This window comes from Pelmatolapia mariae, unplaced genomic scaffold, assembly GCF_036321145.2.
Source record: "Pelmatolapia mariae isolate MD_Pm_ZW unplaced genomic scaffold, Pm_UMD_F_2 NODE_ptg000110l+_length_29969_cov_1, whole genome shotgun sequence".
NCBI lineage: Eukaryota > Metazoa > Chordata > Actinopteri > Cichliformes > Cichlidae > Pelmatolapia > Pelmatolapia mariae.
The window spans coordinates 16667-29969 of NW_027051820.1; the positions used below are offsets into that span (position 1 = coordinate 16667).

At 44.4% G+C, this 13303-nt stretch overlaps 1 long non-coding RNA gene across 1 annotated transcript; it reads right to left on the bottom strand.

Annotated features, from left to right (window-relative positions):
* Positions 1–3415: 3415 nt before the first annotated feature.
* LOC134622641 (uncharacterized) lies at positions 3416–4499 on the bottom strand. The gene is made up of 3 exons (XR_010093046.1): positions 4401–4499; positions 3645–3680; positions 3416–3535 (listed from the first exon to the last, which is right to left on the bottom strand). It is a non-coding gene; the product is annotated as an uncharacterized LOC134622641 (long non-coding RNA).
* Positions 4500–13303: the final 8804 nt, after the last annotated feature.

Consider the following 13303-nt stretch of genomic DNA (forward strand, 5'->3'; position numbering starts at 1 on the left):
GGGGCCCATAGAGACAGAGTATAACACTAAGTAAAGCGCTATACAAATACAGGCCATTTACCATTTGCCATATGCAAATATGGCAATAAATTGATGTGGACCAAGAACCAGAAAATGTTTGAACTTTCACAACACACCTGACATCTGGACCTGAGGCTGAGTCATTAGTTAAAATCAAAGAGTCCCTAAAGAAAAATGCTGATCTGTCACATTTATTTCTGCTTATCTGCAGGGGAAGCAGCCTAAGAAGAGAAGCCCAGAACTCCCCCTCATTGGCCACCTCCTCCAGTTTGTCCAGGGAAACACCATATCATTCCCAAAGACTGCTGAGAAATATTATCTCTAATGCATGTCCTGGGTCTGCCCCTCGGCGTACTCCCAGAGGGACACTTCACCCAAGAGGCATCCTTGTCAAATATCCAAACCACCACAACTGGATCCTTTTAATGTGGAGGAGCGGTGGCTCTACTCTGAGCCTCTCCTGGATGGCTGAACCTCTCACGCGATCTCAAAGGAAGAGGCCAGACACTCCTTGGAGAAAACTCACCTGATTAAGCAAACAGAACCACATCATCTGCAAAAAGCAGGGATTAGATTCTAAGGCTACGTTCACACTAAAGGCAAGAGTGCATCAAATCAAACTTTTTTGACCCTATGCGACCCATATCCAATCATGGTATGACAGTTTGAACAGCACAAATCTGATATTTTCAAATCCGACCAAGGTCACTTTCGTACCTACCAATTATCAGTGCCAGAGAAGACAAATGAGAAAGCATGGCGGCAGAAACTGGAGACAGAGTAAGTCAGTGGACAGAAACTGAGTTTTCTCTCTAGTTAATTTGTCAGAATTCTGTCGGTTATGACTCTGCAGAAATTAATATACTGCTGCAACAACACCTACTAACTCTGTAGCCGCCATTTTTACTTCCATAAACCAAGCACGTTGTGTGTGATTAGTAGGATCTGCTATACTAAATTGGTCCTGGGTAAGGGATCAGATAAAGAGCAATTCAAAACTCCTTTGAGCAGAGGTCCATTGGGCCTGGCTGGGCATAGCCCAAAAAAGGAACATCAGTCCACCCTTTTGTATGCCCACCACCCGCACAAGGCACTGTAGAGGTCAGGAAACATTGTGTGCTTGGTAGAGGCCAGGAGCAGAGGCCCTGGTGGACGGATCCCTGGCTATGAAGACTAGGAAGTTCATATTTGATACAATAAAATAAATGTAATATATCTCACATCTTTCTATTAAATATGTGTTCCTGTTTCAGCTGCAGATTAGCTCTTTAGCTCAGTAGGTAAAGTTATTGGAAAGTTGGTGCTTCGAGTCCACCGAATGGTTACCCTGAGGTACCCCTGAGCTAGGTGCCGTCCCTACAAACTGCTCCCCCCGTGCGTCTGCTTAGTGGCTGCCCACTGCTTCACTGAGTGAATAGGTCAAACGCAGAGAGAGGGGATCAATAAAGTATACACTATTATTAGCAACTATATTTGTTGAAGATTTTCATTTAGATAAAATTGTAATGTCTCACCGTTAACATGTTTTTTAAAAATCATTTTTATTGCTTTTCAATACTTCTTTTGGAAAAGATTATTTATATATTTACTACGAATATTAAAAACAGACCTTTGACCTCACATGTGACCCACAGCCCAACATAAAGAAGAAAATAAAAATACTACCTCGTCTCTTTTTGTCAGATTGTTCTTGATGAGCTGATATCTCAATGATGACATAAGTGATGTGGTCGTCTTCTTCACTTTCTTCTTGATCTGCTGAAATGATCCAAATAACGTGAATTACATCTCTAAACAGAGTTTGGACCCAAAATAAATCTCAGACATGTGATATCTAACCAGATATGTATTCTTGATATCATTACCTTGGCCTTACTTTTTATTACTCTTTATTTTATTTAGGACAGTGCATGTTAATGAACATACATGTAAAAAAAATCTTACATGAATGTAAACATGCCAGATTATAGCCAATGGCTAATTTCAATCTGTTGTCCATAAAACATAAAAAACAGACATAATAATTCATAAAAAAAATCATAATTTATTCATAATAAAAACTCCATCACCAAACTCACACATACACACCATTCTATTCCCAAATAAAACATTAAAACTATACAAGTTCAGGAACACTTAGAGGCCCTCAAGTTATTTTTGACCAGATTACATCAGTGTGCATATTAAAATTAATATGTGAGTTTTTTTCCCCTGTCTGTCTCAAACTGATGCTGAAAAGCTAGATTCCAACGATCTATGAGTGTGTCTGTGTCAGTCACCTTTTTCACTCACTATGTGCTTTTATTCCTCTCTGCATTTAAATATTAACCCTTATACATCTCTAACTCTCTTCCACAGCATGCCTCTGTCTGACTCTTGGGTTTTACTGTGTGTTTTGTTCCCTAAGACAGCCTATCCCAGCTGTCTTAGGGTGAGAGGCAGGGTACACCCTGAACAGGTCGCGAGTCTGGCGCAGGGCTAACACACAGAGACAGAAAACCATTCGCACTCATATTCACTCACCTATTCACACCTATGTGCAATTTAGATTTTTCAATTAACCTATCCCGACCTTTTTTTATTTGTTTTGTTTAATGATCATAACAAAACTAAACAAACTCAGACATGAAAGATCAGGGAGTCTGAGTCTCACCTTCAGGTTTCCTGTGAACACATCGTCTCACCAGCAGAACCAGTAACACTAGTAGAACCACAACACAGACTGATCCACCAAATGAAAGCACAGAGAGAACAGCAGGAGAGAGTGATGGAGGAACAGCGATGGATGTGGAATCAGGAGGAGAGGTGGATGTAGTTGGAGGTGTGGTGGTGTCTTCCCTAAAATAAAGCAAACACAGTCATTAAGTTGTCGTCACATTGTGAATGTTGAAAGCTGCAGAACACACAGACAGGTGAGTGTGTCACCTGTGACAGTGATCCAGCTGGATGGAGACTCTCCATGACCGCTGATGTCACACTTGTAGAGGCCTTCATCAGACCTGGAAACATGCTGGATGGTCATGTGACCTGTAGGCTGCTTCCTGATGAGGGAGCCATCTTTATAGAAAGCAGCTGTGAGGTTGGAGGGAGTGGTCTTTGTTTTACAGAGCAGAGTGACGTCATCTCCCTCCATCACAGGGAGGACAGGACTCTGCAGGATCACTGATCCACCTCAACACAGAGACAAACTACAGCATTTCATCCATTTACACACAGCTTCATCAACACTAACTCCACACACTCAGCTTACCAGTGACTGTCAGGTTAACCATGTTACTGATGGGACCCTCTCTGGACTCACACCAGTAAACTCCACTGTCATGAAGCATCATCATGCCGATGTTACAGGAAGAACCAGCACCTTCTCCCCAAATATCTCCACACTGAGTCCTCTGTCCTTTGCTTGTGTTTCTCCTCAGAGTCCATCCAGCAGAGCTGTCGTCCTCCTCACAGCTCAGAGACACAAAGTCTCCTTTAAAGAACTGAGAGCTGCTGGGACTCACAGTCAGACGAGCTGTGAGGGTTAAAATTTGTTGTACTTTACATTGTGATACATGAACCCAATCAGGTCATATCAGTGAGCATTACTCAGGTTTAAACTGTGACAGAAGAAGGTTACTGACCTTGGTTTGTTGTGCAGCTCAGCAGTGAGATCAGAACTAAAGAGAAATGACACTCAGGTTGATTTGAGGTGAACATAAAGAACAACTCAACACAAACATCACTCTTTTATACGTCTCCACATTTTCAGTTAGATGACAGTAACATGTTTCAATAAAGTTTAATAATAAAAGCTTAAAAAATGTGTAGACCTAAAAAGCTGACTTTGATCGATTCCAGCTGTCACAGGGTGTGTACAGCTCGTCAATCCAGTGAAGACTATCATTCACACGCAGAGCCATTTTAGAATCACCAGTTAACCAAACATGTCTTTTGAATGTCGACGAAACCTACACAGTATTGTGGTTCCTGTGTCGTTGACAAGGTATTTTGAGTTTTGTGTTTGTCATGATTTATTTTTGGACTCATGAGGTAGCTCACAGTCTAGTGTTATATTATTTTTTTTAATTTGCACTGATTACACTGTGATTATATGGAAAATATCCAGTACTTTTAAATAACCCAGTAAAGTCATGTGTCCACTGTGCAGCTGTGTTGATATAATGAGTGAATGATTTGATCTTTTCACTGCCTGCTGTGTTTCCCTCGACTCCTGAGCAAAGATAAAGAGTCAGTTCAGACCTGCAGTTGGTCCTCGTGGTGTTTTGAACTTGAATTCAGCCTGATTTGTTTTTCATGTCTTCTCCTCCATCATCAGTTATCAGGAGAGCAGACAGTCAAAGTACAAGAATTCAAACAAACACAGAGATTCTACTTACAGAGCAGACACAGCACAGATGTTTCCTTCATCGTCCTTCTCACTCATTTGAGCTTTTTTTCATTTCTCTCACTGACACCAAGTAAAGCCCGCCCTCTTCCTCCGAGCACCAGCTTTTCTCTTGGTAGAAACACAGAGATGGGGGCTGGCTTTTTTTCTTTTCTTTTTTTTAAAGATTAGAAAGACACACGCCAAATAAACATCAAAACCCTCTAACTCTGTCATTTAAAACTGTGACACACACTTGCAAGTACTTAGGGATGAACGCATTCAAAAGAAGTGTACATAAGCACTGCTTTAACTTTATCTGAGTTTGACCAAAGTGATTACATTTCATGTTGATGCTCACAGACATGCTCGACATTAGTTCATCGCAAAATTGAGTCTCCTCTGTTCTCAGTAAGCTGTAGTTTCGTTCATGAACAAATTCTATTTCAATGTAGTTGATGTGTAGTGGACATGGTTTATATATGGCCACTAGAGGGAAATGTTGGAATTTAGTGGTTGCCCCATGATCGGGTTTGAATCCACTGAACGGCTCTGAGGTACCCCTGAGCAAGGCACCATCGCCACACACTGCTCCCCGGGCGGTGCACTGGTGGCTGCCCACTGCTTCACTGGGTGAATGGGTTAAATGAAGAAGAGTAATTTCCCTACAGGGGCTAACACATACACATTGAAAAAATTATAACATGGATGAGCCCATTCTCACTCTCGAGGCATAACATCTTGACGATTTGTCACGTCCCGCGGCGTGAGGAACGCGAAAGGTGGCCGTTTGCATTCTTATAGTACACGCAGGGTTATGGGTGAAATCCAGTAGAATTACGGTCCCACGGTAAAATCATAACCTTATCCCTAACCAGCACTTTAATGACGTTAAATAGTGTTTTCCAAAGCGATTTAAGGAAAAAAAAGAGTGAACGAGACATCGATTCACTGATACACACTACCAGGATATACAGCAATGACATTGCAATGTCGTTCGGACTGGTGAAGTGTAGTCGGATGGTAACAAAGAGAGGGAAGTTAGTCAGAACCGAGGGGATTGAACTACCAGAAGGCAACATTGCAGACATAGAGGACAGTTACAAGTACATGGGGATCCCGCAAGCGAATGGGAACCATGAAGAGGCCGCTAGAAAGCTGCAACCACCAAGTACCTGCAGGGGGTCAGGCAAGTCCTGAGGAGTCAGCTGAACGGTAAGAACAAGATCCGGGCCATCAACACCTACGCCCTGCCCGTGATCAGGTACTCTGCTGGGGTAATAGGCTGGCCAAAGGAGGAGATAGAAGCCACTGACATAAAGACAAGAAAGCTCCTTACCATGCATGGAGGGTTTCACCCCAAGTCCAGCACCCTGAGGCTGTACGCTAAGCGGAAGGAAGGGGGCCGGGGACTGGTGATTGTCAGCACCACAGTCCAGGATGAGACAAGAAACATCCACGAATACATCACGAAGATAGTCCCAACTGACAGCGTGCTCAGTGAATACCTCAGGCAGCAGAAACCCAAGAAAGAGGAGGAAGGCGAGGAACCATCATGGAAGGACAGGCCCCTGCACGGTATGTACCACCGGCAGATAGAGGAGGTGGCTGATATCCAGAAATCCTACCAGTGGCTGGACAAAGCTGGACTGAAAGACTGCACAGAGGCACTAATCATGGCAGCACAAGAACAAGCTCTGAGTACAAGATCCATAGAGGCTGGGGTCTATCACACCAGGCAAGACCCCAGTTGCAGGCTGTGTAAAGATGGCCCAGAGACAATCCAGCACATAACAGCAGGGTGCAAGATGCTAGCAGGCAAGGCATAAATGGAACGCCATAACCAAGTGGCCGGCATAGTGTACAGGAACATCTGTGCCGAGTATAACCTGGAAGTCCCGAGGTCAAAATGGGAGATGCCCCCAAGGGTGATGGAGAATGACCGAGCTAAGATCCTGTGGGACTTCCAGATGCAGACGGACAAAATGATGGTGGCTAACCATAGTGGTGGTAGACAAACAGAAGAAGACGGCCGTAGTGATCGATGTAGCGGTTCCGAATGACAGCAACATCAGGAAGAAGGAACACGAGAAGCTGGAGAAATACCAAGGGCTCAGAGAAGAGCTCGAGAGGATGTGGAGGGTGAAGGTAACGGTGGTCCCCGTGGTAATCGGAGCACTAGGTGCGGTGACTCCCAAGCTAGGCGAGTGGCTCCTGCAGATCCCGGGAACAACATCGGACATCTCTGTCCAGAAGAGCGCAGTCCTGGGAACAGCTAAGACACTGCGCAGGACCCTCAAGCTCCCAGGCCTCTGGTAGAGGACCCGAGTTGAAGGATAAACCGCCCGCAGGGGCGTGCTGGGTGTTTTTTTACACACACACACACACACACACACACACACACATATATATATTAGGGGTGCAACGATACTCGTATCGATATTGAACCGTTCGATACAGTGCTTTCGGTTCGGTACGCATGTGTATCGAACAATACAACATTTTTAATTTATTTTATCAACTTTTCTTCTGACGATGCTGTCTTTGTTGAGAGCTCAGTGGATCTGCGTTCGACTACTCCGCCTAGCCTGCACTGTCGAGCGCAGATCCACTGAGCGCAGCGCAAGCTAGCAAGACAGAAGCTAAGCTCATTGCAACATGGCAAATTGAACCTCCACCGCCCGCATTCAGATCTGGTGTTTGGAACTATCTTGGTCTTCATGTGAAGTATGACCCTGAAGGTAAGCGTGTCATGGACAAAAGTGAAACAGTATGTCTGATGTGCCATGCAATGCTTAATTACATGGGTGGGAACTACTGCGTTACCACAGTTTACTCGTTAACGTGTTGACTCCGTCTAGCCCCACGCACGGGGCGATCCGCGATTTGCCATGTTGTGGTGTTAACGTCATTTCAGATTAACGCTGACAGCACTAGTGGGAACACAATGAATATGACTGCACATTTACGCCGACATCATCCTAGTGCAAAGACAAGTGGAAGCAGACAAAAACAACAAGCACGCATGCTACAAACTTTACCCGAGTCATTTAGACAGCTGTTAGCACATGATTCTCCTTATGGGGACCTGATATGTTTAATATGCTGCTGAGAATATAGCCCAGAAGAAGGGTACAGTATAGCTTTTATTTTGGAAAGAGCTATTTCTCTGTAATAAACTCTCTTTTCCAAAGATGAGGGATTTCTCGATCAGATAGATTTTTTTTTTATTACTTTGTTGTTTCAGCAACATTAAATTTAAAAACTGTACTTTTGAGTTAAAATATATATTTATAATTTCAATAAATGACAAATTAAAGAAGCATGAACATTTTTTTGTATCGAAAAAATATCGAACCGTGACACCAAAGTATCAAACCGAACCGAACCGTGAATTTTGTGTATCATTGCACCCCTAATATATATATATATCTATATCTATATATATATATCTATAGATATATATATATGTGTGTATATATATATATATATATATATATATATATATATATATATATAGTTTTTTTTATTTGAATGAAAATGTGTTTTTTAATACTGTTGAAGCAACTTCCAATTTTATGATTTAATTTACACTAACAGTAAAACTAGGTGGTAGTTAGGTAACATTACTAGGGTTTAAGGATTCAAGGTCTCTATTGTCAATACAACACTATACAAAGAATACAGCGTACCGAAATGCTGTTTCACCCCAAGCTCCCCACGGTGCATTTATAAGAGTATCAAAAATTTATATAATTTATATAATTTATAATAGCATTTTGTAAATGTGTTCAGTAACTATGTGACCAAGGTGTGCAAATTAGCATATTGTTCCCAGGTCCAGTTTGTAGTAGATTTGTGGAAGTTTGTGTTGTTTTTGAGTCTTTTAGTGAGTATAAGGTGTTTGTAAAAGTGTTTAAGTTTGGTGGTAGTGAGTTGAGGGCTCCAACTGCTTGGGGGAAAAAGCCCTTGAAGTGTCGGGCCGTTACTGTTTTGATGCTGCGAAAACATCTGCCAGATGGAAGGAGGGACAGCAGTGCATGTGAGGGGTGGAAAGTGTCCTTCACTATGCTGTCCGCACGCCGGATGATGCGTTTGTCGTAGAGTTCGGAGATGGGTGGGGGAAGGCCTCCAATGATCCTCTCTGCTGTCCTCACTATCTGCTGCAGAGACTTCTTTTTAGCGAAAGTGCACTTCCCGTACCAGATAGTGATGTAGCAGCAGACGATGTTCTCCATGGTTCCCTGGTAAAATGATGGGAGGATGGGAGGAGCGAGACTGGCCTTCTTCAGTTTTCTAACAAAGTGAGATGTTTTGGGGTTTTCTTCATTACAGAGGTGGTGTTCAGGTTCTAGGAGATATCTGATATGTGCACACCCAGGAACTTCACCCTGCTGACAATCTCAACAGCAGATCCGTTGATGTGCAGTTGGGTGTGGGTCATTGAGCTCTTCCTGAAGTTAACAATCATGTCTTTAGTCTTCTGAACATTTAGAGACAGGTTGTTATTTTGACAGCAATCCCCCCCGGTGTTGTACCTCCTGTCTGTATTCACTGTATTCTCTGTGGGTCTCATCATTGTTGCTGATGAGACCCACCACTGTTGTGTCATCTGCAAATTTGATGATATTATTTGAGCTGTACTGTGCAGTACAGTCATGTTTTAACAGGGTGAACGGCAGCGCACTAAGCATACAGCCCTGCGGCAATCCTGTACTCAGCCTGAGGACGTGAGGAAGAGATATTTCCTATGATGACCAGCTGGGGCCTGTCAGTGAAGAAGTCCAAAATCCAATTGCAGAGAGTGGTGTTTATTACTAGTAGGTCCAACTTCTTAACCAGCTTCTGGGGAATGACTGTGTTGACTACTGAGCTGAAGTCAATAAACGCCATTCAGACAAAAGTGTCCTTTATGACAGAAAGGTGAAGAGCAGAAGAGATGGCACCATCCGTGGAGCAGTTTGGGTGGTAAGCAAACTGTAGCGGGTCCAGATTCTGTGGAAGCTGAGTTTTCATGTGCCTCAATACCAGCCTCTCAAAGCACTTAGTGATGATGGGCATAAGTGCCACAGGATGGTAGTCATTGAGGCAGGACACAGTAGACTTCGTTGGCACTGGGATGATTTTTGTGGTTTTGGGGCATGCAGATACCACAGCTGAGCTCATTGATGTATTTAAGATGTCCATGAAGATGCCTGCAAGCTGGTCAGCACACTCCCGTAGCACCCGGCCAGGTATGTTGTCAGGTCCTGCAGCCTTTCATGGGTTTACTCTGTAAAGTGTCATCCTGACATCTGCTGTGGTCAGACGGAATACTTGGTCACTGGGGGAGGAGGGGCATCTTCCTTGCAAGCTCTTTGTTCTCTGTCTCAAAATGTGCAAAGAAGTCATTCAGTTTGTCAGGAAAAGAGGGATCACTGCTGCATGCCGGAGGCGTTGGCTTGTAGCCCGTGATTGTTTGAATGCCCTGCCACGTGCGCTGAGTGTCCTTTGAACTTGTGAAGTGTGTGTTGGTCTTTTCTGCATACTCCCACTTTGCCTTTTGGATGGCCTGTAATAGGTCTGTTCTGGCTGTAGTTTTTCTAGCTGTTGTTTTCATTGGGCTGCATAGCTTTGCAGAGAACCATGGTTTATGTTTTTCATTGGTGATGACGGTCTTGAAAACAGTGACATACACAATCCTTTTGCCGATGTAGCTGGTCACTGAGGTTGTTCCTGCAGGTCTATGGTGTCTGTGTATGTAGCAGCTTCTCTAAACAAATCCCAGTCTGTGCATTCAAAGTTATCTTGCAGCACTGGTATGGCCCCCTCTGGCCATGTTGTCACCTCTCTGAAGGTTGGTCCGATCTGTTTGTTGATGGGTCTGTAGACTGGGGTGAGAAGTATGGAGATGTGGCAGATTGTCCAATGTAGGGGACGGGTGACATCTTATATGCTAACCAGAAGGTCAGTGGTTCAATCCCAGGCTGCTCCAGGCTGCATGCCAAATATCCTTGGGCAAGATACTAACCCATGTTTGCCTACTGGTGGTGGTCAGAGGGCCCGGTGGCGCCAGTGTCCGGCAGCCTCGCCTCTGTCAGTGCGCCCCAGGGCAGCTGTGGCTACAATGTAGCTTGCTATCACCAGTGTGTGAATGGGTGAATAACTGAATGTAGTGTAAAGCGCTTTGGGGTCCTTATGGACTGAGTAAAGTGCTATACAAATGCAGGCCATTTACCATTTATATGCATGTGTTTTGTGTAAACAATGTCTAACATGTTGTCCCCTCTTGTTGCAAAGTCAATGTTCTGATGAAATTTTCTGATGAAAGAACTGATTTAAGTGTGTTAAGTTTATTAAGTGTGTGTCTTCCAGCTTATCCGGCTGAGAGATCTAATCGCTAAAGTGAGTCCTGCATCAGCCTCAGATGCTTTCCCTGTATGATTTCCCCAAAACACCTCACCCAGGAGACATCTTAGTCAGATGTCCAAACCACCTCACACCTCACATTAAAACACATGCACACAGCGCTGCTGTGCTGACCAGCTAGCAGGTGTGTTCACTTCCATCTTCAACGAGTCCCTGGCGAAGTCCGTGGTCCCCACATGCTTCAAAAGATCCACCATCATCCCTGTGCCCAAGAACAGCAAACCCTCATCCCTGAACGATTACCGGCCAGTTGCACTGACCTCGGTAGTAATGAAGGTGTTTGAGAGGCTGCTGAAGAACATCATCTCCTCCTCCATCCCAGACACCACAGATCCGCTCCAGTTCGCCTACCGACCCAACAGATCCACTGAGGACACTATCGCCCATGTCCTGCTCACCACCCTCAGCCACGTGGACAAGAAACAGGGTAACTATGTGAGAATGCTGTTTGTTGATTACAGTTCAGCGTTTAACACAATAGTGCCCAGCAGACTGTTCACAAAGCTGAGGGATCTGGGACTCAACAGCCATCTGTGTGCATGGGTGTTGGACTTCCTCACTGGCAGAACTCAGGTGGTGAGGGTGGGTAGATGCGTCTCTAACAGCATCACCTTCAACACAGGAGTACCACAGGGATGTGTCCTCTCACCACTGCTCTACTCCCTCTACACTTCAGACTGTGTGGCCACCCACGGCTCCAACACCATTGTGAAGTTTGCTGATGACACAGTTGTGTTGGGTGCCATCTCCAACAACGATGAGGCGGCCTACATGGACGAAGTGAAGAATCTGGCATCATGGTGCCAGGACAACCACCTCCAGCTGAACGTCGGCAAGACCAAGGAGCTGGTGGTGGACTTCAGAAGGAGTCAGCACAGAGACTACAAGCCCATTATCATCAATGGAGCTCCAGTGGAGAGGGTGCAGTCCTCAAGTATCTCGGTGTCAACATCTCCTCAGATCTGACATGGGCTGCCCACATTCAGGTCCAGACCAAAAAGGCTAGGCAGCGCCTGTCCCACCTAAGACAACTGAGGAAGTTCAGGGTCTCCTCAGGATTTTCTATACAGGTCCTGTGGAGAGCATCCTCACACAGAACATGAGATCGTGGTTTGGGAACAGCTGACCAAAAAGCTCTCCAGAGAGTGATCCGTACAGCAGAACGCTGGTGCAGGATTGCTCTCCCTCCGCTTCAGGACACCTACACCAGGAGACGCCAGACTAGAGCAGCGCAGATACTGAAGGACCCGTCACATCCTGGCAACAAACTGTTCCAACTTCTACAATCTGGTAGAAGGTTCCGCATCATCCGGGCAAGGACAGAAAGACTCAAGAGGAGCTTCTATCCCCAAGCACACACACACACAAACCCGCCCTCTCACATCATCTATAATTGACTGAGACAGGACTCTCTTCCAGACACTCTAAACCCACCGGCACAATATTCTGCAAAATAGTCAGATTGTCTATTCTTATTTAATTCACTTAATGTACAGAATTCACCTACTGCACATTCACCTAATGTATATACTATATATATAATGTTCTTCCTCTACCCCCCCCACCCCATTTTTGCACATGTCGAGGAGCGTGTCAGGCTACATTTCACTGTGTGTTATACCTTTATAACTATGCATGTGACAAATAAAGAACCTTGAAACTTGAAGAAGCAGTTGCTTTACTCCAGGTCCATCTCAGATGACCGAGCTCCTTATCCTATCTCTCAGACATAGCCAAGCCACCCTTTGAACTCATTGCTGCTGCTTGGACATGTAAATTTATTCTTTTACTAACTACAATCAACAGCTTCATTTTTATGCTAACCTTCCTCTTCACAACGACAGATTGGTACTGCTCCCCCCATAAACAATGTTCGGAGATACTTAAATGCCACTACTTGGGGCAGCAACTCCTCACAGTCTGTGACGTGCTAACTCTTGTTCCCCGCACTTCACACTTGGCTGTGAACTGCTTCAGCTCAAGCTTAAGATTGCCACTTGACGGACCCAATAGATTCGGCTGCAAAAAGAACAAATGAAATCTTAAGTCCACCAGAACTATGACCAGGATCACTGAGAAAGAACAGCTCTATTGGAGTCCAATACCCAAGTGAATCAAGCTCAACCTACTCTAAGCAAGCTCTCACTGCAGTTGTACCCAAATCACCCCCATTGGATCATTTTGGCTTTTTTCTCATCGGGAAACTCCTGTGTCATGATGCAACTAGTTATTTCTGGGAAGGTTTTACTAGCCTGGATAGCAGACTCCAGCGAGACATTATTTGACCATTCTGGGGTTACCTGTAAGAGCAATTTGTACTGATAAAGAATAATTACTGAGACTTTTACCTTTACAGTTTCACAAAAGCTTAAAAAATGAATGTCCACAATTAAAGCTTGAGTTGCACAAAATGTTATTAAATCATAAATTTTGAGACTCAGACATTCTTTAACACCAGTGAGTCCTGTGCAGTGAGGCCCGTTATTAGAATCACTGTTATTCTATTTT